Genomic DNA, 24,747 nt, shown 5'->3' on the forward strand with positions numbered 1-24,747 from the left:
GTTAATTTCAGCAAAACAAGGACATTGCTAGGACCAGAACATACGCACCAAAAGGGAAAATATGGTTTTACATAATGCCAGCCAACATTTTTTACAAATTCATTCTACAGCATGCAGCACTTTCAGACTGTTGCATGAAGGAGCAGAGAAAGACAAGTTCAAAAAGAGGAAAGCTGTTTTTAAAGTTTACAAAGCAAAAGGTCCCTTGCAACCTTTTGTTAAGGGATATGAAATAGCTCTTCTATAAAACTGCATGGTTTCTTATCGTGTAAAATAAATGTCACATTACCGTGCAAAACAGATGATTAAGAAGTGGTAGCTGTAGACACAGCATTTGAACAGATGCAAATTTTTTTTTTCCAAAATGGAGTTGAAATAGTTGGAATGACAATAAAACTCCAGGGGTTGTACCATAAATACGAGTTTAAATGTTAGACTGGAGTTTAAAACCTGTGGTTTTAATTATATCTAATTATAAAGGCTCCAAAACCAGGAGAAATGAGAAAAACAACAAAAAATATTAATAATAAATTAAAACAATTTTGCAATAAGTTGTCAGGATTTGGCCTAGTAATAACAAACCATACAGCAATATACACAGATACATACAATGTAACAATGACTCATTAAAGAAACAGATCAAAACTTCATTAAATTTTATTTTTAAAAGGTGACAGCAGAACTTGCCTAATTTACCCCATTCAAAGTCAAAGCTGGTCTCCTCACCAGCAGCACACTCACAAAGACGGTCAAATAAATCCCGGATGCAAATCTAACACTGTTTTTAAATGTATCACAGGCTGGGAGCAATTCCTAAGTGTAATTTTACTTTGTTCTCCCATAAGTAAAAATCCAATTCCTCAGATGCCAGTGTTATATGAGACTTCTAAATCCATCCTCATGGATGTTTAAAATAAAACACACCGTATCAGACAATCTACTGTCACACAAACATATTTATACACATGTAGGTTTAAGTTTTCCACTCTGTCAAGATCAGAGGTATTGAAGAGCAGCAGCAAAGCAGCAAGTATGGAAGGGGATAACATGGGAAGAATCAGAAACAATTCTTGAGCATTTGAACGAGAGCCCCCTGATAGGGGCACTAGAATGATGCTGCCACAAGATAACATTTATAGGCTTGGATGAAATTTTTCCTGAAGGAACCATCTGACACACATGTTCCTCTTCCTTTAGACAACCTTATATCAAAAAACTTTCCTACTTTCTCCTGATTGACATTTAATAAGGTAGACAAACAGTGAAGAAATACAGGCAAAAAATTGGTAAGTCCATCAGCAGTTGGCCACAGCACAACTGCCACATAAGTGATAACAGTTTCATCCTCTTATCTTCCATTTCTTTCCCTTTCTTTCCCTTCCAGATTTATCTCTTTTCTAACATCTTCAGGACTGTAATGCTGGCTTGCTGGCAGGTAAGGAGCGGGGCAGCAGTACTTAAAATCCAAAGCTATTTCCTCTAATGAATGCAGTGAAAAAGTGACCACAACTGAGAAAACAAAGAGCATTCACTGAGGGTGAAATGTATCCCTGTGCAGAGAGCCAGCATAGAGACTGCACCACTGAAGCCCTACTCCAATGACCTAAATAGGAATAAATTGGTGCATGGACTTCACCACAGTGAATTTTGTCCAAAATCCCCATTTTCTTGTAGAGAATGTGGAAACACATGGCCCTCTCCTGTCAAAGCACAAAGGTATAGCACCTACTTCCCCTGCTGGGCACAATCCTGACAGTGTATCTTCCTATCAGTTTTAAACTGAAGTCTTCTGTGCTTTGTCCATGTTCTTCTGATTGGAAAGGGAAAGGAGGGAACATGTGGCATTACTCTCTAAGTTAGCCCAAGGGCATAGTGCCTGCAGATAAAGTGGTCCCTCTCCTCAAGGCAGGCATAAATTAGCACACACTGTGATTCTTCTAATACAAGAAATGGAGCCTCAGAAAAAGCTCTCTGTAAGAATTTGCCTTCCTGTGCACAAGTAAGGATGTTTGACGCTTGTGGGGCAGGAGGTCATGATTGCTGAATGAAAGGGGTGCCCTAATCCCCTTGTGGAAAGAAAGACACATGGCTCGAGAACAGTCAATGAACTTCTGCTTGAGAGAAGCCCAAGAGCTGGAATTGCAAGAATGAGGAGTATGCCAGGTAAGGAATGAGCCACGTGAGTAAAGTGCTAACAACAGAGCAAGTGTTAGCTCTTAGTAAAGGCTTTAAAGACAAATATCAGAAGGTAAACAGGCTTCACTTTGCTTTCTCACAATTCCTTCTTGCCACAAAGCTTATGCAGAGTCTGAAAATTGTGAGAGGAAAGCTACCAACTCTACAATGACTGAAGTTCATTAGCAATATTCCACGACTTGCACGGGCTCCTGACTCTACTTTGCCAGACTCATGTTTATGGTCTAATTCCCATTCTTCAATGAGAATCAGATTCATTCAATCTAAAAATTAAAAAGAACAAAAAAAAGTGTAACATGTTATCAGGAAACATTTCAGAAGATGTCAGCCTTCTGCAAACTCTTAGCAATAAAGAAATTCCATATCTGTAAGGCTTTGATTTTCCTTGAGTACCTTAAGTCAGCTGGAGCAGGTCAGTTAGTCATACATAGCTGATTAGTTACGAGGAGGAGGAAGACTAGAGGAGAATACAGTAAAACACTTTTTAATTTCTTTAGAAATTTCTAGATATAGAAATTAAAAACTCAGTAAACTGATCTTTTTCGAGTTCACTTCTTGACCTGGAAATCAACGATGAAGCCACAGCCACAAGTAACTATTCAAAGGTAAAATACTGATGTCCTTACTTAAGAAAAAAAACCTCTTTGATAAAAAATATTAAAGAACTTGTCTTCAACAACCAGGGAATGAGGGAAAGGGAGGGCACTGGATGATAAATGGACACACACAAACAAAAAAATCAAGCCTTTTACCTTCAAGAGAATATTAAAAATACTCATGGGCCAGATAAGAGACCTCAATCCAACTTCAGAATCTAAATAATTACTTAGGATATGGCCCGGGATAATTGTGTCACAGAAAGAAAAAAGGAAAGCCAACAGTACAGGCTCCTTATCTAACAACAACTATAAACTCTGAAATTTGAGCCAGTATAGACACACCAGCACAATGCTCTGTTCAGGTACACTGGTAAAACGAAAGAAGAAATCTTACTAACACAGATATAGCATTACTTTGCCACATTTTATAGGTGAATGCACTTTAGTTGGTATTAGTTCTCTATAAACAGCTTTATTTTTGTCACCTGTCTCTTGTCCTGAGTGGACAGAATTAAAGAGAAAAGAAAAGAAAAGAAAAGAAAAGAAAAGAAAAGAAAAGAAAAGAAAAGAAAAGAAAAGAAAAGAAAAGAAAAGAAAAGAAAAGAAAAGAAAAGAAAAGAAAAGAAAAGAAAAGAAAAGAAAAGAAAAGAAAAGAAAAGAAAAGAAAAGAAAAGAAAAGAAAAGAAAAGAAAAGAAAAGAAAAGAAAAGAAAAGAAAAGAAAAGAAAAAGAAAAGAAGTAATGCCACTGCCTGAAAAATTCTCCCAAAAAGTTTGAATTAGAGCTCTTATTATGCTTTCAAAAATATGCAGGAATTCAGGTTATTTCCAGTTCTCCCTTCAAACTCATAGCCTTTTGCAGCCCAAACCAGAGTTACAGGGCTGCTGATGGGAGGAACCTGGGGGGGCTTTGTAATTTGGCAGAAGAGGAGTAGAGGACAGCCCACAGCATTGTGCTGTGATAAAGGGTTCCTCCCACTGCAGAAATGGACAACAGGAGAGTGAAGGTTTCTTTGTCAAAATGGTAAATATCCATCTGTTATTGGTTCACTGCAAAGATGAGTGCCCACTGAGATTTTGTCTTCCTCATGACATTCATCCTTTGAGTTTACTTGCCCAGTGAAGATAACATCCATTACAAATTTTAATTTCCAAGCCATGGGTGTTTCAGCTAGAAAAGCATTTTAATCAGGAAAAAGGTGTATTTTTGGCTACAATTCACACACACCCCACATCCCCCAATATAATTTAAACTATTTTTGTTCAGGTATGATAAAACCTGCCTTTGGGTGAAGACTAAGACTCCTTGAATCTCAGTTAGACAGTTAGAGACAATCAACTGTCTAAAAGCTGCAATGCATAATCCACTCCTGTGGTCACTTGGAAACAGGTACTGGATGCAATTTCACCACAAGGGCCCTCAAACCTGTTAAACATGTTGGATCTCTTAGCAGCACAGTCCACTCCCCTCCTTTATTCCTACAGCTAAGAAAGTAAGCAACAAGCACTTGAGAAGCCCAGATGTGAAAGCACATGAGAAGCTGAACTTCTCAACAGAAGAGCTGATCTCTGTAACTGCACTTAGGATCTGACCTGGACTCCCAATGTTTAGGAGTTTAATGGGTAGTTCTGTTATAGTTAGGTGGGACCCAGCATACTTCTAAATACCTCTTGAAGCTTTCCTCCTACGCAGGGGCGATGATGGTAATCAAGTTGGCTGCTGAAAACCATGATATTCCTTATTCCAACTGTTTTCTTGCACAAGCTGTCCCTAGATCCTGTTTATGTTCCCAAGGAACAGGAACAGTGACAGCATGCAGCTTTCACGAGGCCTTGCCCAAACAATTCTTTCTCTAAAGATACAGGTTTTTTTGTGAAGCAGCTCTGAAGCTGATATTCACTGAGCATCTCTTGGAATCCAGCTTGAAGACTTGTGCCCTTTACAAGCTATTGTAGCATATAAGCTTCTCCCACTTCTTTTCAAGGCTCATAATGCTTTGATCTTCACAGCCTCACTGCTCTTGCTGAATGGTATCATCTCCCATGGCTCATATTATCTTTAGTGCATAAAATGGTAATACCTGTTAAGAAGCAGGCTCTATCACATAAACACAGCAGAACCTTCACATTTATACTGGTTTAACAGAGAAACTTACATCAATAAATGTTTCATTGTGATGGGTATTTCAGTGCAGTGACAAACTGGGCGGATAAAGGAAACGTGATGGATATAATTTGTTTGGATTTTAGCAAGGCCTTTGACACAGTACCACACAGGAAGCTCATAGAGGAACTAGAGAATTACGGTCTGAATACTATTAAGGTGGATAAAAACGATCTGACAGATAGGAAGCAATGAGTTATTAATCAATGGTATTACAAAAGAATAGAAAGAAGAATCTACTCTGACGCTGAGAAAGAGGTGCTAGGATTATTATCACTACACAGATTCATTAAGGATGAAAAAAAGTGTAAATATTGAAAGCATCCCAAACAGATGAGTCATAAAAAAAGAAATTTATCAAATGTGAAAGGTATCAAAATTGTAAGATCCAAATAATGGAGATATGCACGAGTCAGAACAATGAGGCATTTAATATATCTTAAAATGCAAAAAAAGTTATCAAAAACCAATACAGAATTTTGTTTCAAACTCAGAAGTAGAAGGTTTTCACTGTGTTTGCTTGACTTCATCATGTAACTATGCACTGGTATGGTCTAACTGTGAAATTGGCTCCCTTGGAAAGCAAAATAAAATATTTCAGTCACCGTGGTAAAGGACAATCATTTGGCCTATTTTCTTAGAATATCAGTACTAATGATTACAATTTTAGAGTTATCACATATGAGAGCCTTAAATTCTTCTTTGGGAACAGAGTACTCTTTTAGTTATAGTTCCTGAATTTCCACTGGCCTGCACAGCTAAAGCCATTTTCTTGCTGATTTCTGGTATAGGAGATGACATTGAGCTATCCTCCCAGAGACACTGTGTACACTCAAAGTTTAATGGGTACTACCTCTCCACTTCCTTCACAGATATGCTCCAAAAAAATTCAGCCTGACCCTTATCTGTGAAAGGGCAAGATCCTGGATGAAAGGTAAGGTACTTACGTGAAATGAAAAACCCCAGGGCAATGCACATAAATCTCTTGGGACATAGGTAGAGAATGTCAAAGTCATAAACCTTTGCTTGGAAGTCTAGATACCCCTAAGTGTTGAGCAATTAAACACAGCAGTTGAGTATTTCCAGGATAAACTCATCAGTATCAGCAGGATGTGAAGTTCACTATATCTTGCCTCTTTCTCTTTCCTTGTGTGGAGAACACACCCCCAGCACCACAGCCTCTGCTTATTTGGGCCACTTCAAGAATAAGGCCAAAATAACTTTTAATGCTCTCTCTCTTGAGACAGAAAAACTGAGTGAGTGAAAGCTAGGTGTTTTCAACTGTAAGAAATTAAGGAAAGTTGTCACAATTCTTCTTCTTAACTTATTGCTCATGGACATTGTCTCGACATGTGACATCAGGAGGCTGTACCTGGTAATCTCAATCACCTATGAAATCCATCATCTACGGTTTTGGGACCTTTGACCTTCTCCCAAGATCTCCAGTATTTCTTCTACCCTAGCACAGCGGCCCAAGCATATCTCCTCTCCCTGATCGGCACCTGCTTCCCTCTGTTTTCACTGTGAAGTGGAAAAAATCAGAGATGGGAATATCCACCTCACGTCTCTGGAGCAGCAAATGCAAGTGTGGCTTCTGTGGCTCTGATAGACTTCAGATGGACAGTAGTTCCATCATTGTTATGCTACCCTAAGCAGAAGCCTTACCTCCACAGGCCTATCTTGGGAGGAACTTGGGATCCTGATGTGTAAGAAGGGGGCACGCTATCTTTTAAGAGTAAATAAAATTAATAAAAAGCAAAGCCAGGACTACAGGCTGAGTTTGGACTTCATAAAAGCAGGTGCGTCACAACTGGTATCATGACTCTTCCAGATTACACATTATTCCACCATATGCAGAAGCACAAATCAATGCAGACCTTTACTTCAGCATATTTTTATGCTTTTGCCAGAAGGCCATTAACCTGAAGCCCAAAACCAGCTTCATGTTGCACAATGTCATGCACAGAAGCTTCACATTATTTCAGTTTATGTAACTGCCATATTAAGCTCAAGGCCCAAGGAGGATACTGAACAATATCTTATTGTACAGACTATTGAGATTCACTATTACAGGGACAATGCTACCCACACCCTCCAATTTCATTCATCTCAGAAATCTTTGCAAATTTAATACCAGAGGACTTTGAGACCTTTGGACTGTACTGCAAGTCTGTTGCTTAAACTTTTACTGCAACATTGACACAAGCTCTCAAATATCCCCCAATAAAGCCCATGTATGTAATTCTTGTTTAATTAGACATCATCCTACAATAAGAGAAATTCAAATCCAGCTGGAACTATATAAAAGTTCAGGGAGGTTCAGTTCCTGCACTGTTATTTGGCAAAGCTCTATTGCAATTTTTTCCCCAGAAACAATGCAGAAAAAAAAATAAGAGAATATATCAGCAATGATTTGAACTGATCACTGTGTCAGGACAGGAAATAATATCTGGAACAAAAAAGGAGAAAACAATCTTCCATTTACTTTCAATATTAGTAAAACCAAGAAAAAGATTTTTACACTGTCAGCCACATCCTGCAGAATCTAGGTAATAAAGCAACAGCATAATGACTAGATAAGTTTAAAATGGATTTTTAAAAAGAATGGCTACTATTTTCTGAAGACAAAGTATATCTAAATATATTGCAGGACTGGATTCAGAGACCTCAGCATCCCGTTGGCCTGGTCAAATACAAATTATATTTGTAGTTATTCCAGGGACCTTGAGATATGCAGTGCATATGCTTAAATCTATATAATATTTATCTTTGCTTCAGATACTTCAGATGAGGAGAACATCGTATGAGCTCAGGCTTGTGGGGCTTCTGCAACAATTGAATTGCTTGAAGTTCCAAGACTAAAATTCACTCTGGCTCCATTTGCCCTACAAAAAAACCAAAACCCACCTATCATACAACAAAAGGTTATTATTAGAAAGAAAAAAAGTTGGGTATTCAACTTGTTCCATAATCTATGTTTAAACAGATGAGATCAAATGCATCCTCCTGGTAGTCAACTAAACTACGTAATTAAAACTGGTATATAGTTTTTTAGTAATTAAAAAATTCTAACAAAAACCCATGCACAGAAAAACACAAAATTAAGTTCCATCATGTTAACACTGGGCAAAGTCTACAAGACCATATGCTAATTGCATTCCAGGTAAAGAAGATGAGAAATTCTGATATGCAAATGATAAGTAAATTTCTAATAAAATAACAACTTTAATCTTTTTTAAGTCTTTTCCAAAATACCAGAAGTGATTAGAACACATTATGGACCAGTCACTTGCCAAGTTTCATGTTTGAAATCAAAGCTGTTTTAAAATTTCCTGAACAACAAAAAAAGCATTTTAAAACTGGTAACATTCAGTCATGGTGATATAAGCAAATATCAGCCGATCTGAATTTTGGAACACTCTTGATCTAATGCCTTTATGTTGCAATGAAGCCCAGAAAAATATTTCAGGCCCAATTGCAGAGATAGTGAAAATAATATTCATAAATAAAAAAGGATATATTATAAAACTACATTTTTAATTTCTTCAATATACCTTGAAAGAATTAAAAGGATAGCTCCTTCAGGAACTTTGTTGTTATAACTGAGATGCATCTTCTTTTACCGCATTTACCAAAGATGAACCCACTTGTAATTTGTATGGAACAGCTAAAACTCTTCTTTTTCCCTCCTCTGCACCTCCCACAGAAAGAACTCAGCACTCTACAAGTAGTTTCTGTACAAATAAATATAAAAAGGAAGTGGGTCTATCAGGGAGGAACTGCTTAGTTTCTTTGCATGTGCTGAGGAACTCTTTCTGAATTAATGCGGGACAGCATTATTTCATGCTTTGCTGCCCCCCGCCCCATTAAACAATGCACAAGGAACAAAATTTGAACCTGTACCTTCCACAATAAAAGCACTTGCGAAGTGCATGAAGCCTGCCAGGATACAAAACACCAACTGCTGCTCCACTCCGTGCTACCTTTTTAACGACTGCTGGCTATTTATTCTAATGTAAGCAAGCAAAAGAATGAAATACAGTAAGAAGCCAAAATTTAGGGGCAATAGTTTATAATAAAAGGATCAACATCCTAGGAGTCACATGTACCTATAAATTCTCATTGTACATCTCTGTGTACTAATAGAGACTATAATATAAAATACCATATTATTTAACGTCAAGTGAATGGAAGTTTGGTTTTAATTGCATGTAGTCAACTGTCCCTATAATCAGTTGGTACAATAACAGGGCTAAAATTTCCAAGCAAATTTAGCCTTTCCTCCTTGAATCTCAAAATGCTTTAGAAACGTGCTTTCTTTTCCATTAGGAGATTCAGTGATGCCAACAACAGATATATTATTCCCCCAGCAGATCTCGAGATGCTGGAGCACAACACTGAAGTCCAGCTGCCAGATCTTCTGCTGTAGCCATCTGACACAAAACTCTCCCTCACACATTTCTCTCCTTTAGCTGAAGTTTTTACTCTTTAACAATGCCTTATGACATTAATGTCTCTATATTTTCTGACTGACTGAGCCTCATATTTGGGCAAGAAAGAAATTTTCCATTTCCTGAGCTGTAACTGAAACCAGCTTAGGGTTCTATGTAGTCACTGAACTCCTTTCTGTCCTCATTAACTTGAAGTCTGCATTAAATATACTCCAATAAATATCCAGTACAGTAGGGCCCTGATGTTCACAGAAACAAATAAATATATCTCTAATGTGAATTACAGGAGAAAAGTTGTATTTTTCTTAGTTCTAAGCCACATTAAGTCCAAAAGAAGGACTACTACACAGTAAATGTGTACAGAATTATTTCCTAGCTCTTCAGGCTGCAGAAAATTCCATCTTACATAAGATGGTACCAAGGCCACTTACACATATTAGCCTATTAAATCTGCATCCCCTTGTTGTTCTTAAAATCCTAATGAAATGTTCCAGACTGCTATTTTTAGGACTTCTGAAGAGTCATGCATGACCACCATTTCTCTGAAAGCAGGATGACAGTCCACGTACCATTGGTGAGACTCTTGCTGATGGCCTGCAGAAAGCTCATTAGTCACACTGCTCTGGCTCACCTTATTTGCAGTTCCTAAATTTCATTTGAAAACACCTTCACCAGCACCACCCCATGCCCCACAAATACAAAACAACAAATCCCCCGCAAAATGAGCTAAAAGCACATTCAAGATTTAACTTTGACTGGAAGCAATCCCAGTCAGTTCCTGAATAGAAATCTACACAAGCTAAGGGGAGGGAAGCCTCATATCTATGAATAAGAGAACTGTCTCTCATTTCCTAGGATGTCTCCCACAAGAAGATGTGTCCATATGAGGAAAAAATAAAGAAGCCTATCTTTAAGTTCCTAAAAGTACAGTTTCAATTAGAAAGAGTTCTTAGCTTTGAGCAATCACTGTGCTAAAAATAGAAATGTTCAGGAAATGCATTACTCTTGAAAGTCATTTCACATACAATCTGTAAACATGTTGCCCTTTTAGGTAAAATGGCAATTGTTTGAAAGCCAGAAGCCAGAAACATTACAGTAGAAGGGATCTTTAAAGACAGTTTGCAACCCAAAAAATTTAAATCTGTGCCTTTTTTTTGTTTTCTCTAAAAAAAGGACTAAGTAAAGTAGGGATGGGCAAAGAAGATTGAAAAGAAACTTCTGCACTTTTGCTTTGGAAGCTTTTGTTTATACACACATAGATATATATACACATATACAAAAGAAATGCAGGTGTTCTTTTCATAAAATTGTAGGCATCTCTGAGGGACAAGATTTATAGCAATCCCAAATTTTGTCACGTTTTATGCAAATTTCCTGTTTTCATTTTATCAGATATGGCTTATAAAAGAAAACTTAACATTTACACAGTTCACGTAACAGGTATAATGCTGTCATAGTTTCCTTCACTATTTTTTTATTTTAAGAAATCCTTATTTTTCTTTTCTCTTATCCAGTCCCCATGCAGTTTGAATGCCGCAATATTATTTTGTTGGAAGGTATTGTGGAAAACTTCTGGTTTGGTGGGTGCAGAACACTGAATGATTATATCTAATATTAAACTTGAAGGTGTTAAGAAACAGAGTGACTTTTATTCTTCCAACTGGTCAAAATAGTGTTTGTTAATTTTCTACATGCAGATTCTTAAGCAATGCTTGGAAAAATATGGGATTGTTAAGAACCAACTGTTTGAATACGCAGTGGTAATATCTAATAATGATTAAGAACTATTTGCTATATGTATTGTTAATGAATGCCGGTCTAGTAAAGTTTGCTTTTAAGCTTGAAGCTGGCTTGACTTACCAGTTCTTCTAAGTACTTGTTCGCTATAACTGATGCCAACACCCAGCTTCTCACCACATGGCTCACACGTTGCATCCCATGATCAAATAAGAAAAGAAGGGAGAGACTGGCTCCAACATACATTACAGACAGGTGGCAAGAATTAAAAAAGCCTTCATACTTTACTTTTCACAGATTTGCCAGTGTATGACCAAAAAAACACCCCAAGAAAGTAAACTTAAGTAATCTGCTTCTCTTACAGCAAATTTCAGTAAGTCACAGATAGAGTTAAACAAATCTCTCCTAATTTTCTGGATATTTTATTAATGGGAATATAATGTTCAGGTAAATTTTTTAATCCCATAAATGATCATAGGTCTCCTTTTTCCTTGTTGCATAGTCCATATCCAAACTGTCCTTGAATCAGAAAAACATTTTCACCTGCATTATTCAAACAGCAGAACCTGCCTAAATCTTTCAGTATGAATCACTATCAAGGAGAATGACAGCATATCTTCAGAAAATATTGACAGCCCGTTTACCACTACCTTCTACCTTCTCAGTATTTGGCAATAAAGAACCCTGAGATCCTCAGTCAGGAATCTGAAAATTACCCTCATCCCACGCAGAGATCGATTCAATCAATCAGTATTTTCTTACTGCATAAAGAGACAAGTGGTTTGCCAAAGGTCATGGAGCAAATCATTGGCTGAGCCTGGAATAACTAAAGATACCCTGTCTCTGGACACTGGCTTTTTTCTCTTGGTTTCCTTAAGGCTAGAATTGCGTTGCCTAAATACATCCTCTCACTAATACTCTTGATTTACCAATTTCAATCAGATTTACTAGAGGGTTATCTCCCTGAATAGAAAGGCTGATTCCTATAAACTCTTTTCTTCTTTTTTTTTTTTTTTTTTTTTAATGAGGAAATGAGAGCGGTAGAGAGAGACACTATTAATTTCCCCCCACACACAACAGTACAAGAACCAACAGTACAAGTTCATACCTTGAGCACCATTGAATTAGATTTATAAACACCTCAGAACCCAGGAAGTACTTCAGTAAGAGGTCACGCCTTCTTAGTCAAGAAGTCAATCAACCATAACACTAATCCACAGAAAATCTAAATTCCAATGCTAACTAACTAACTGTTTCTAGAAAACTACTGGAAGTATATCCTTCTCTTCTACTACAACCTTCACCAGTCCTGATAAAAATGAACACTATGAGAAATAGTCTTCTCATTACATTCTTGAGGTGGAACAAAGATTATGTATCATCAGGAAACATCATTACACATTAAAAATATGTTATTAGAGGAATCTCCTAATATTTTGGCTACCTAGTAACTTTACCTACTAATGTCTTAAGATGTCCAGAATATCTTTCTGATTCCAAAGTAAGGGGAAAAGTTAATTTCTACATTATTTCTCTTCCTGCAACTTCAAACCAGTCTGCTTCTGGCTTCAGAAACCATGTAACTGTGTCTATAAAGGCACATTCAGATGCAACTGTCACATGGGAAAGGTTAAATAAGTGGCTTAAAGACTACATAAACAATTTGAAGTTGCTAAACAGCCATTCATTAGTACATACTTCAATTGCTTGAGGTGGGAGAAGGATTCACCACAATATGAAAGCATTAATGTATTGGTTAGCAATGGGCTGGATATGGGTTCAATCAGCAAATAATTCTTCCCATTGAAAAGGCAGCATAGACAAGAGATTCTCTTATAAACATCACAGATGGTCACAAAAACCTAGGCTACAGCTCCTAGGAGTAATTGCTGCTGAGCAGTGCAGTAGGAATGATGCAGCCAAAGTAAGAGAATGGACAGGGTAGAACACAACATGGTATGCAAGAGAGGAGGTGCCCCAGGATTGAAATGCAGCTCTGGAAGCTATCAGCTTTTGAGTGGGGGTCTAAAAGAGTAAACTGGGAGTGAATCCGTAGTGTCCTTTCTACATTTTATGAGATTTTTTGCTTATTTCTGTTTACAAAAACAGGCTATGTGAAATAACAGTTTGACTTCTGTGTTGCCTCTTTTAGGCACCATCAACCATTTCAGGGTGTTGTTATAAAAGACAGTCTAAAAATAATTCTTCTTCTCTGACAAGCAGTATGATTGCTCCATTAGCCAATACCATCACTTTTCCAGAAGCTGTCAGTAAAATGGCAACTGATACCTACACAGGAAATAACTGCAATACCTCAGTCACACAGTGTGACAGCAATGTGTGAATGCTGACTACCGTGTGCACCAAACTTCACTTCCACTTCCATATTTCTTTTCTTTTTCTTCCTAATCATGTGACTCAAAGGATTGTAATGTAGCAACCCCCAACCTGACAACACATTTATACCTTAATCAAACCTACACCATGTGCTTCAAGATGCCTAAAGAACTGGAAATTAAAAAGAAAAAAACAGTCCTTTTCAGGGCTTCTACCTTTTCCACTTGCACTCTGGAAGAGTACTATGTGGTCATCCCTTATGACTGAAATACCTGCAGACAGTTTTCCTCTCTGCTTATTTCATTACTGAGACCAAAATTCTGGCACATAATCCCATAGCTCCTGTTTACACCCAATACTGCAGAGCTTAAGCACTTCATCAAAGAAGAAACTGCTGAACTTCCATGCAACTTTCGTGGATGAAAGTGGTGCACATGTTCGAAAAGTGTAAGCACAGACAGAGCAACGTATTCCAACCATGCTGGAGAACACCCTTCATTATCTGGAGAGTTTCTTTTCTTCTTTCCTGAGTCAGAACACAACAACCACCTGTGGATTAGCACTCAACATCATCTTATTCTGGGAAGCAGTATTTCTGAAAAGCATCTTGCTGTGCTATAAATCTTAACAGGCTCATCACACAGCTAGTCATGACACACCCTCTTACTGTGATTTTTGCTTCCCATAATTAAGCTCCATAATAATAATTTGGGTAGCAATGGTAAAAGAGTAAAGAAAAAATAATATACTACCTCCAGGACTAGCAGGATAACATTAGTTTAATCCTCAGGTCAAATGAAATTTTAAAAACGTATCTGAATAGCTCCATCTAGTACACAAGTTCAGTATTTTGTCTGAGCATGAAGTTGGTGGCTCAGGTCCCTCTGTTTTCATTTTCTCCTGTGCTCTACTTTACATCCCAACTGTGACTGCATTCAGCAGCACACATGAGTGATTTCCAAATCATCAGCTCATATTTAGTCCCTATTTTCAACTGCACACTAGAGACCTGCACCTATTCCACAAATAGAAAGAATCCTAATGCTTTCCCTAGGCTCCTGGTTAGGATTTCATTATTAATTATATTTGAAGGTTATACAGTTAAAATACTAACTTTTTTATTTGAACATTTATATTAAGCTGCTGAGATTTCTCGCAGCTTAACAGCATTATTTCTGTATAAGAAAATAAGCCTCTTAAATTCTGCACGCAGGCCTCTCGTCTAAAATGAAGATTTTAGAAAGGCGCTGAAAGGCAACACTGAGTTAATGATGCTTTTTAGACTGAGACCTCCAAGACTGATCCCACAGAACTCTATCACTTATGCACCTCCTTGACCTGCTCAGCCAGCAGTGTCTGAATACAGATAAAGTTTAGCAAAAAGTTACTTCCAGAAGATGACTCTCAGATTTATTGCTAGTTACAATTCATTACATGGATTTTCTATTTCCAATGCAATAAGAAGTTTAAATACTTGGTAGCAAATCCCAGAAGACCGTATTTAACTGTTTTCTCCAGAGATAATCAAGGATAGGCAAAAGAGTCATTCTTCAGGAATGGTGCATATTATGGATAATATAATGGAAATATAATGGAAATTTTTTTGCAATGTGGATTTTGGCAGACAGACCAGATGACCTCAGCAAGAGGAGGTCAATGCCAATGAACTCCTATTTCACAACACAAACTGAAACTCCCAAATTTTCAATAACTGGCCAAATTTTGATTTTAGATATAAGTTAGAGGAAATCCTGAATACTGACACTTGTACAAAAATTCAGGATTATTTCTTATTTATCACTGCGTATGAGAAGAGAATTTGTTTCACTAAGCTAATTTAATTCCTAGTCTTCCTCTTTAGTCAATGGATATAAGCCAAGAATAAGATACTCAATGGGTCAAATGTAGAAAAAAAATCTAAACAAAATCTGATCTGCAAAGAATGGACACAGTTTTTTTCAGATACATATTTTATATTTATTAGTGACAACAAGACAAGCACCATCTTTCCTTGTGTCAGAGACTGAATTCTAACCCACCAATTTATTTTTTTTACCTTTTGCCTCTTGGTAGAATTAAAATGGATCTTTGTTTTTGGAACTTTTTGCCCATGCTTTTGACTGTGATGCACAAAAAGGTTCATTTTCCTAGGTCAACTTCAGATTTCACAGCCAGACCTATCTACTTACAGATATGTACAATCTCATGAAGAGTTCCCATCATTCGCTTCCTCTCTTTAAAGGATTCTTGCTGGTCTGCAGCACTGAAGGTGCTCCCTGATCACCACTACCAGCTAAAAACCAAAAGTATCCCGATGGCATTGCTTTCAAGATGACAATACTATAAAAACACCCAACCACTTCGATAAATGAAAGCCCCTTCAGAGAGTTGACCCTCATACCTTGATAAATGAGACTATATAAACACACCAAACCATGCTCTCTACACAAGATCACAGCATGCCTTGTACTAGGTGAATGAGTCAAAGCAAAGGTTGCATCATTGTAACTACGCAGCAGTCACAACTGTATTATAGTCTGGAAATTCATCTCTTGGAAAATATTACTGGAAGCATTAAATAAAATACATTTCATATACCCAGGGCTTGTTATAATTACCCAAACTCTATATGAATATCAACTAATGACAGCTAGTTGAAATGAAATATTCAATGTTCAAACCTTAAAGCACAGCAAAAGAACACTGCATTTAAATCCCATTAAAGGAAATGTATACAAAACCTTTGATGTATTTTTCTCCATGTAAAAAAAAAAACGAGGAGGAGAACAGGTAAGTTAAATAAAAATTTAAATAAAATTCTTTCCAAATTTAAGACATGTGCAAGAACACCAAAGGACATCAGGGCGATCCTTCTAAGCAAGGCAGAATCCAACAACACAATTTTTAATCAAAGGCACAAAATTGTGGAACTTGTCCTTGCTCTCTTGTCTTTTGAAAGGAGCCATACACACCCCTTGTGTCTTTTAGCACTGTCAAGAAGCTGCCTGAGGACAGCCTAAGTTTCAGCATAACTTGCAGAGACTCCATCTCGTGTGCCAAGTTCCAGCCTGGAGTGAATTTTTAACAGTAGAGTTATAAACCCGTGAAAATGGGGGCTTACAGCTGAACTGCCGATAAACCCTTCACTGCGTGGTGCAAACGGCGCCAATAATAGACAAAAGTGCCCCATTTTATAGCATGCAAAAAGGCTGGAATTCAGCTGTTATCAGGCATAATAATAAACTTCTGCTAGGCTCTCAGCCTCAGATTTACATTCCCTCTGTCACTAGGAGTTTTTAAGTTAAACAATTTTACATGAAAATGCAGTACACAACATTTATATTACTGATGGCATTTGTTCCAACTGCTCGTGTGCTAAAACACTGTACAACTTTCCCCCTGCTCTCCACCTCCTCCTCCCTATGCTGAGACGCCAGAACTGGGTATTGACCAGCTAACTCCTTCTACTCTCGGGCAGGGCCTTTAAAAAAAATAAAATATCCCTCCAGATTGCCTTCTTGCTGTACTCATCAAAGCCACTCCAAGAAGGAGGGAAATAAGGGGAAAAAAACAACAAACAGCAGCAAAAAAAGTTGTAGGTTCAAAGTTTCTTCCTGCTAAAGAGCTGAGGTCAGATATAGAAAAACAAGGGGGAAAAAATGGAGGCTTGCTTCTCACGCAACAGACAGGAGGGAAAAAAACCCCATCTGGTCTAGAGGATGTAAAAGATCTTGGAGAGTTGTCACCCAAGTTGCCTCCAGTCACTAGAACAGAGATCAGCTATTCAGACAAGTTCTTAAGCATAACTCTGCACTCCTTTGAGTGTTTTTCTCTTTCCTTTTCTCCAGAAAACTATCTTTCACTCCCCTGAAGGAACAGAACTGCATCAGTGACCACCAAGTTTAAATTTATCTGCCCAACGTCTATATTTTACTTTTTAATCCATCTCTCAGGAACAGCTTTTAACACATTTGGATTTTTTTTCGGTCATAAAATATTCTATTTATTTCCCAGCAGCTGGTGTCAAAAAAGTTGTTGTTTTCTTTAAATATTACTCTTAAATAAATAAAATCTGTTTTCATATCATGTAAAATTAGTTTTGCCTGCTGTGAGTTTGTGGCATTACGAAGTGATCATTTTTCCCATGAATTATTCAAAATTAGGATAAAAAAGGAGAATAAAAAGATGATGGACAATAGCACGCTATTCAACTTGTCTAAATGCTGCAGTCATACTAATAGTTCACTATGTGCAGCACAGATGAAACACTTTTTCTTTGTCAAATGTAGCCACTAACCTTAATTTAGTATTTCAGAGAGAGGTAGTGAAAGAGATTCATTTCATTCCTCTGTCCCTCTGTGACTTATCTAGCTGGGCAAATAACAGACATGTCTCTTTTTACCAGCAAGATATCAGTATTTGGACAACAAGTTTTTGCTTGCTTATCATCTGTTCCATGGCTCTACCAGTCCTTAACGGCCTTTAAATCTTTTTATTTTTTTTAACCTATTCTTTGTTTAAACCTCTAGTTTGACAGTGTCTCTCTGTCTTTTATGAAAAACTATTAGAATTGTTAACATTTCCTCTGGAGTCTTCATATTACCCTGTCTTTCAGAACTGCTGTAACTGCACAGCTGTAATTATTCTCACTTTGAATTCTGACTGTCATATATGGAAGGGGATGAAGGGTGGGATTTTAATAAATCATTCAGGCTCCCCAAGGCGTATAGTATCTTACCAAATCTACTGAGAACTTTTAAGGGAAGGGCTTACGGACTGAATGTATAGAAAAACTAAGACTTAAAATGCCTTTTTCATTAAGAAAAATGAGAAAATGATTATAAATTTGTGGGTAAGAAAACTCAGTTGAAAAATGAGTTTAAAATGCAATTTCAATTGGTTTATCACTAAACTCTTCCTTGTAAAGGCTTGAAAGCAGAATGCTTTTATAAAGCTTCAGAATAAGGCTACTGAGTAAAATAAGTCTACTCTAAAAGAGTAGGATTGAGACTCATGAATTTTATCTATCATTAGAACACAGAAATCACTTACATTCTATTTCAACTTCTACACTCCATACATTACGGCAATTAAAATATTTCTATCACAATAATGCCCAGAGTCAGATCAGAAACAACATTCCCTTGTACCACACAGAAATAGGGATTCCCTACCAAATATTTTTAAAACAATGTTCTCCAGAAACACCAGCCATCCTTTGCCATCATTTGAGCAGGAAGAAGTTTCCATGTTCAGAAAGAAAGTGAGATTTTTTGAGGGAGGAGACTGCGTGGGGTTTGTTTTTCAATAATCAGAGTGAATCTCCCTCAGAATAAAACGCAAATGGATTTAAATGAAAATCCTGGACTGGAGATTGGAATCCTGTACTGTTTTCTCTGACCAGTATCACAAAAAGTGGAGTGTTTCATGCAGCAATGGATGTTGATCACAAGTCAAGCACAAACACTCCTGTTGTCAATTAAAAGCAAGATTACGATGAAGTGTCCCAAATTACATTATCCCATAGCTACAAGCCATTACTCTTTTTTCCAATTTAATTTTTTTAAGTAGGTCATTCTGGTATACTCAAATTCTTTTTTTTTTTTTTTTGCCATCCGTGCCAGCCCAGTTATGGCCAAGTCTCCACACCCTTGAGAAAAAATAAAATCCACATATTTATTTTATACAAAATTCAAATATTGTTATACACAACTATCACCCACATCCTACAGATCTGTATACACTAGACAATCAAATGCAGTCATCCAGGAATTTTGCTTGCATAGCCCTTCTACATTTTTCACTTGGAGGCTAATGTAAACGGTAAGTATTTCAGGCTTACTAGACACAATATGTGTTTAAAGCACAAAGTATCTCAAGACCTAATAGGAAACAAAATCCTGTCTCAAGTTAGATGAAAGGAAGACCCATCTGTTTCCAGGAGTCATCAGGCTCCTGCCTCTACACCAACACAGCTGCTTCACAGCCATCTCAGCAGTACCTACAACTCTACGGTGTTTGGAGAATTTCCCCACTAGACTCCCTTGTGAACTTCAGGAAATGGAAGAAGAGACCAGCTCAGGAAAACCAAGCTTTACCCTGAGGTTCAGTACAAACAAGAAAAGACTGTGGGAGTAGTGTCTCAATGCCCACAAAGCACATATATATGCTGGATGCAAGATAAAAGATTTCAGATCCTATTCTAATTTTTTTAAGAAATCCCATAAACATTTTGATGGATTAAAATTCCAGTTAGGGACCTTCCCCAGTGTCCACTCTGCCTATGGGGACTGCTGGGATTTACCAGTGCATTCCATCCACAACCACACAGAGAAGTTACAGACTGCTTCTCCAAATATAAAAGTGCCCAAGTACATTGCAGTATCCCTAGCACTGACTTTTGCTTTGGTTTTTGCTTTTTTTAATAATACACACTCATTAGGAACACTGAAAGTGTGCAAAATGTACAAATCTACTGACACCAGTAAAATTGCACTGATGCTGACTGAAATTTTTGACTGAAATTTTTGAAAGGTAAGAAAGTGATTAATGCTAGTTTACACAGTTTATGGAAAATAGGTCTCATCAAATTTGATTTCATTCTTGGGTAAGGATATGTATTTTACAAGCCTAAGAGTTTATATACTTACAGTTTTATAGGCATTTGACTTAGGACTACTGCAGAACTTTCTTGTTGCATCAATGAAATCATGTGTTGATGCTAGCCAATGGAAGGTCCTCAGAAAGCTATTACCCTAAGGGATCTTCAAACACAGGGGGTTGAAGAAGATACAGGTAAAATTAGTAATAACAACAACAACAGTATTCAGCATTTTGATCAATGACTCATAAGTTATAAAATCACTGCTGATAAAAATTTCCAGCTGATGCAAAGACTGATAAAATATCAAGAGAACAGGATATCAACAGATGAGGAGAGTCAGGTTTTTCAAAACTTCTATTCTTTCAAATAAAACGTTTTAGTAGGCCAAGCCTTCAAGAAAAACGAATGCATGATCTTTTACAGAATGGGACGTGGGTGCAGGTGGGATATGCTGCACCCTGAAAAACAGAGATTCTGAAAAAGGTTACAACAAATACACAACTGAACATGTGCAATTTGGCAAAGATGGCCAAAGCAATCCTCGGAGGCATAAACAAGAGGTAGTGGGTAGCCTTGGAAAGACATATTTACTTTTCTCAGTTGCATTGTTTTCTAAAGGGATCTTCAGCTGGGTGAAGAAAGGCATAACAAGAACCAAAGTCTGGAACGTGAAGCCAAGAATGAAAGAAAGAAAAGTCGAATGGAAGCAGAAACAAATCTCACATTTTTCAACAGCAAGTGAATTGACCAGTGGAACAAAACTATCAATGGAAGGGAGGAGCTTTAACCTCCTAAGGGGTTCAAGATTGAGAGAATCTGTTTGTGTAAAACTGGGTTCAAAACACCAATGACCTTTCTGATCTCAAACCATACAAAAAGAAATTTTTGACATTATGTTTCATGTGACCATCAGAGTCAAAAAGAACATTCAACCTTCTGAGTGACTATAAAAAAGCAGTCCTCCCACAAAAGATGAGTCCAGCACTGCAGAAAGGTTTCATTGCTTCTGAAGATTTCTGTGAAGAATTCTGAATTCTGGAGACAGCCTGGAAAGACACGGCTCATATCCTCTGAAAAATGTGTTGCTTTGTTTGTTAGTCGAGTGACTGTATTTTACCAGAATACAGCTCAGTGGAGGGCCATCACTGAAAGCTCACATTCAAGCAACTCCCAGAGATGGAATGTTTGGAGTCCTCTTTACGTCTGCTTCTGGATTCAACTTCACCTTGTGCTGGAAGCCAAGTCAGGTCTGCTCCCCACACAGTACATTAAAAAAACAGTCATAGAATCACAGAACTAAACTGGAAGCGACCCTAAAGATCATGGAAACCCCTGCCATGGGCAAGGACACCTTCCACTAGAGCAGGTTGCTCCAAGTCCCAGCCAGCCAGGCCATGAACACTTCAAGGAATGGGGCATCCCTAGTTTCTCTGGACAGCCTGTTCCAATACCTCACCACCCTCATAGAAGAGTTTTTTCCTTATATCTAATCTAAAACTGCCATCTTTCAGTTTAAAGCCATTATCCCATGCCCTCATTTGTTCCCATAGGGGTTTTTTTTCCAGTTACGACCCCTGGCATTCACAGATCCTGAAATGTGCTTTAAGCTTCAGGTTCAAGCATACATGAGATGACTCCAAAACCCTTATTTTTATCCTCTACTGTATTTCCCACCACCCATACTACTGAAAATTCACATATGATCTAAGAATATTGCTACAGCTGAAAAAAAAAATTTCAAAAACCATCATTGAGATTTTATTTTTTTTATGGCAGAAAATAGCTAATTTTCAAGTCCTACGTGAAAGCTACAGCTGAAGAAATAAACAACCACCTAAATATCCTCCTGGGTACAGCATCAGAGCTGGCTTCAAGTGAACAGCACCACCTACTGAATCGCTCCCAAGGGTCCTTCCAGTTATTCCTGGTGATTCTCTTGACCATGTACTGACCAGCAACTCTAAATAAATCACACCCCAAGATAGCACAGCTGCAGGCACTCAAAGTGGTAGGAGATGTTTTCCATTCCTAACTCTAGCTTTGAATTTTCCTTCTACGTGCTGTAAACGGTTCAGCTTATAAATGCAATCATTTTTCTGATGTCACTAAAACTATGTTTTAGTTATAGTTACAAGCAAATGTCACTCATCTACACACTCTACCTACTGCCTGAAAACAATATGATTTAAGGAGTATGTCAGCAGTAAGAAAAGACTCTTCCCACTGGATTAAAAATGTGCATTTTAAGAAAGGAAACACTTTTAGAAAGAAGGAGAGGGAGTCTTCTGTTTCTGTAGTTTATTTTTCTGCTTAATAAAACAAGGTTTCCAGCTTCTACAATAGCAGCTGCAAAGGCACTTCATTAATCTCCTGAGTGCGCTGCCTTTCCCTGCATACCTGTAGCTGCCCTGCTCAAGACTCCTGAAAATTATCTATTGGTATTGCTTCAACATTCTTATGAAATAAAAAAAAAGTTTAAATAAAAGTATAAAACTATGTCAATTCTATGACTTTCAGAAAGAACATGCTAACCAACAAGTTCATTGTCTGTACTTCTCCCATATTTTGAAGATATCCAGCAGCACTGAACTCCAACTTGCTCCCACTGAGAATAAATTAAAAGACCGTCTGTAGAGATCGACTCAAGTAAATGACAAACAGGGGAAGAAGTCATTACTGCAATCTCAACACTGACTGCGTCAAATGCCAGATGATTGTTCAGGCCAAAGCCTTCAGGGATGATTAAAAAAACACACAAGAATTTTCAGAAGTGCTCAAGTATGCTAGGAAAACAAATGGCACGGGAAGCAAAGACTGCTCATGTCTCCTAACATCATCTAGATGATCTGAAAACCCCACGTGTTGAGATTTGGCCCAAGGATTTAGACAAACTCATCTTTTCCCAGCTTGTTCTGGAGTATTTAACTTGATTCACCAATTGAAAATGGATGGATATGTTCATATTAACACCCTCTATTTTCAGAGGAAACAGCTTTAGTGAGCCCCAGACCTCACCATCTAGAGTTTCTTGGTTTAAAAACTAAACATTAATTATGCAAGGCCTTTACAGGGTTCTCAGATCTGTAATGGCAAAGCTACATAGAGGAAATAAAAAGCTGGCGACAGGACAGTACTCAGGTCTGATTACTAATTACATTTGTTTCCTTATACTTGCACCTGCCATAATTATGATAAAGGGTGGAGTTTCAAATAGAGTTGATAGGGAATTTTATGACAGAATTCCCTCCAGAACATCAGAAGACGCCACAAGTTTTACAGTGCAATATTTGTTAAAAACACAAAGATCTTTTGTGTCATCCATGTCATGGCTAACGCACGGCTCAGTGATTTCCCTCACAGATGACCAAAATGGTCTATACTGTGCAAAGTTTAGCTGACTCCAAATATAGAACTCTGCAGCAGCATGGAATGAATGGAAAAAATCTTTGCTTACAATTAATTTCCTATATGGATTTTAAGAAATAAAATCATTATCCCACCAAGTGAAAGTTCTGGCTTGTATTCCACTCAAGGTTTGGAGAAGGAAAAGGAAATTAATATGTATGCTTGTGTCTATTCATGTAGTTCCATTTTAACTCTGAAGTATAATCTCTTCTTTGAAACAATATCACAGTAGTTTTCCTAACTCATCTCCAAGCTTGAGCTTCACTTCTACATAAACCAGGACATACTGTTTTCCACATGGATACAGTGTACACAGTAGTAAGAAAATAAAATGAAACCTACAGAAGTGTCCAAAATAGAGATAAGAGTGAAGGCTTATTTACTGTTTATTTTTTCCCATCGGTGGAGTAACTTCCATAATGAAGTCCCTTCACTCACTAAAAAAAATGCTCTTAATTTCAGCATCCATTCTAACAATAAAATACTGAAAAAGTGCTTGATAATACTTATTAATGCAATAAAACAATAAATACCATTCTGGCATCAGGAAAATAAGCTAGTTAAGCCCATTACTCTATTTTTTAATTTGCAGAAAACTCGTCCTTCCCACCACCTACTTCACCCCTCAAAAAAAATTTAAAAAAATAAAGGTAAAGAAAATAAGACCTTAGAGAATGGGCAGTTGAGCAGAGGACTAAAATACCCCATGCATCAGGCAAAAGTCTGTAATATTATCTAGAATGACAGCCCAGCCATTGTTAGTGCTGCCAAAGCACTGCATGTTCGCTGTACCACCCCAGGTCCCTGGAGAATAATAAACTAAGCAGATTAGACGGAGACTAATGTCTCCACTGCTTCCACCTCCGCCAACCGCAGCGCTGCTCGGCGCTGCAGAGCGCAGGCGGGCAGGTAAACCCACGGAACGGGTACTCCGTGTGGGCGGGGACCGGGGGCTGGGAGCTGCTGCCAACAACCAGGGCCTGTTTATTATTAAACAGTTGGTATTGCTACAGGCCTGGCACTGCAATAGAGCAATCTCTGTTTCAGCAAGACTAAGCCTGGTTATAAGAGTGCAGGAGCCAAATCATGTTTACCATCGTCGGCGAGAAACTCAGTGCCCCCAACAGGCACTTACAGCAGCATCTGTCCATCCATCCGTCCTCTGGCTGCCTTCCTGGGGCACAGTAAAGAAGAGATGGTGGTCCTCATGTGGGACAGGGAAGTAAAGTTTTTAACAGCATGGTCCTCAAAACTGT

At 37.8% G+C, this 24,747-nt stretch overlaps 1 protein-coding gene across 26 annotated transcripts in view; it reads right to left on the minus strand.

Annotated features, from left to right (window-relative positions):
- ZBTB20 (zinc finger and BTB domain containing 20) overlaps positions 1-24,747 on the minus strand; it is a 504,648-nt gene that overhangs the window by 343,241 nt on the left and 136,660 nt on the right. The gene's annotated exons all lie outside the window — the stretch shown is intronic.

Source organism: Sturnus vulgaris, chromosome 2 (assembly GCF_052056855.1).
Source record: "Sturnus vulgaris isolate bStuVul1 chromosome 2, bStuVul1.hap1, whole genome shotgun sequence".
Taxonomy (NCBI): Eukaryota; Metazoa; Chordata; class Aves; order Passeriformes; family Sturnidae; genus Sturnus; species Sturnus vulgaris.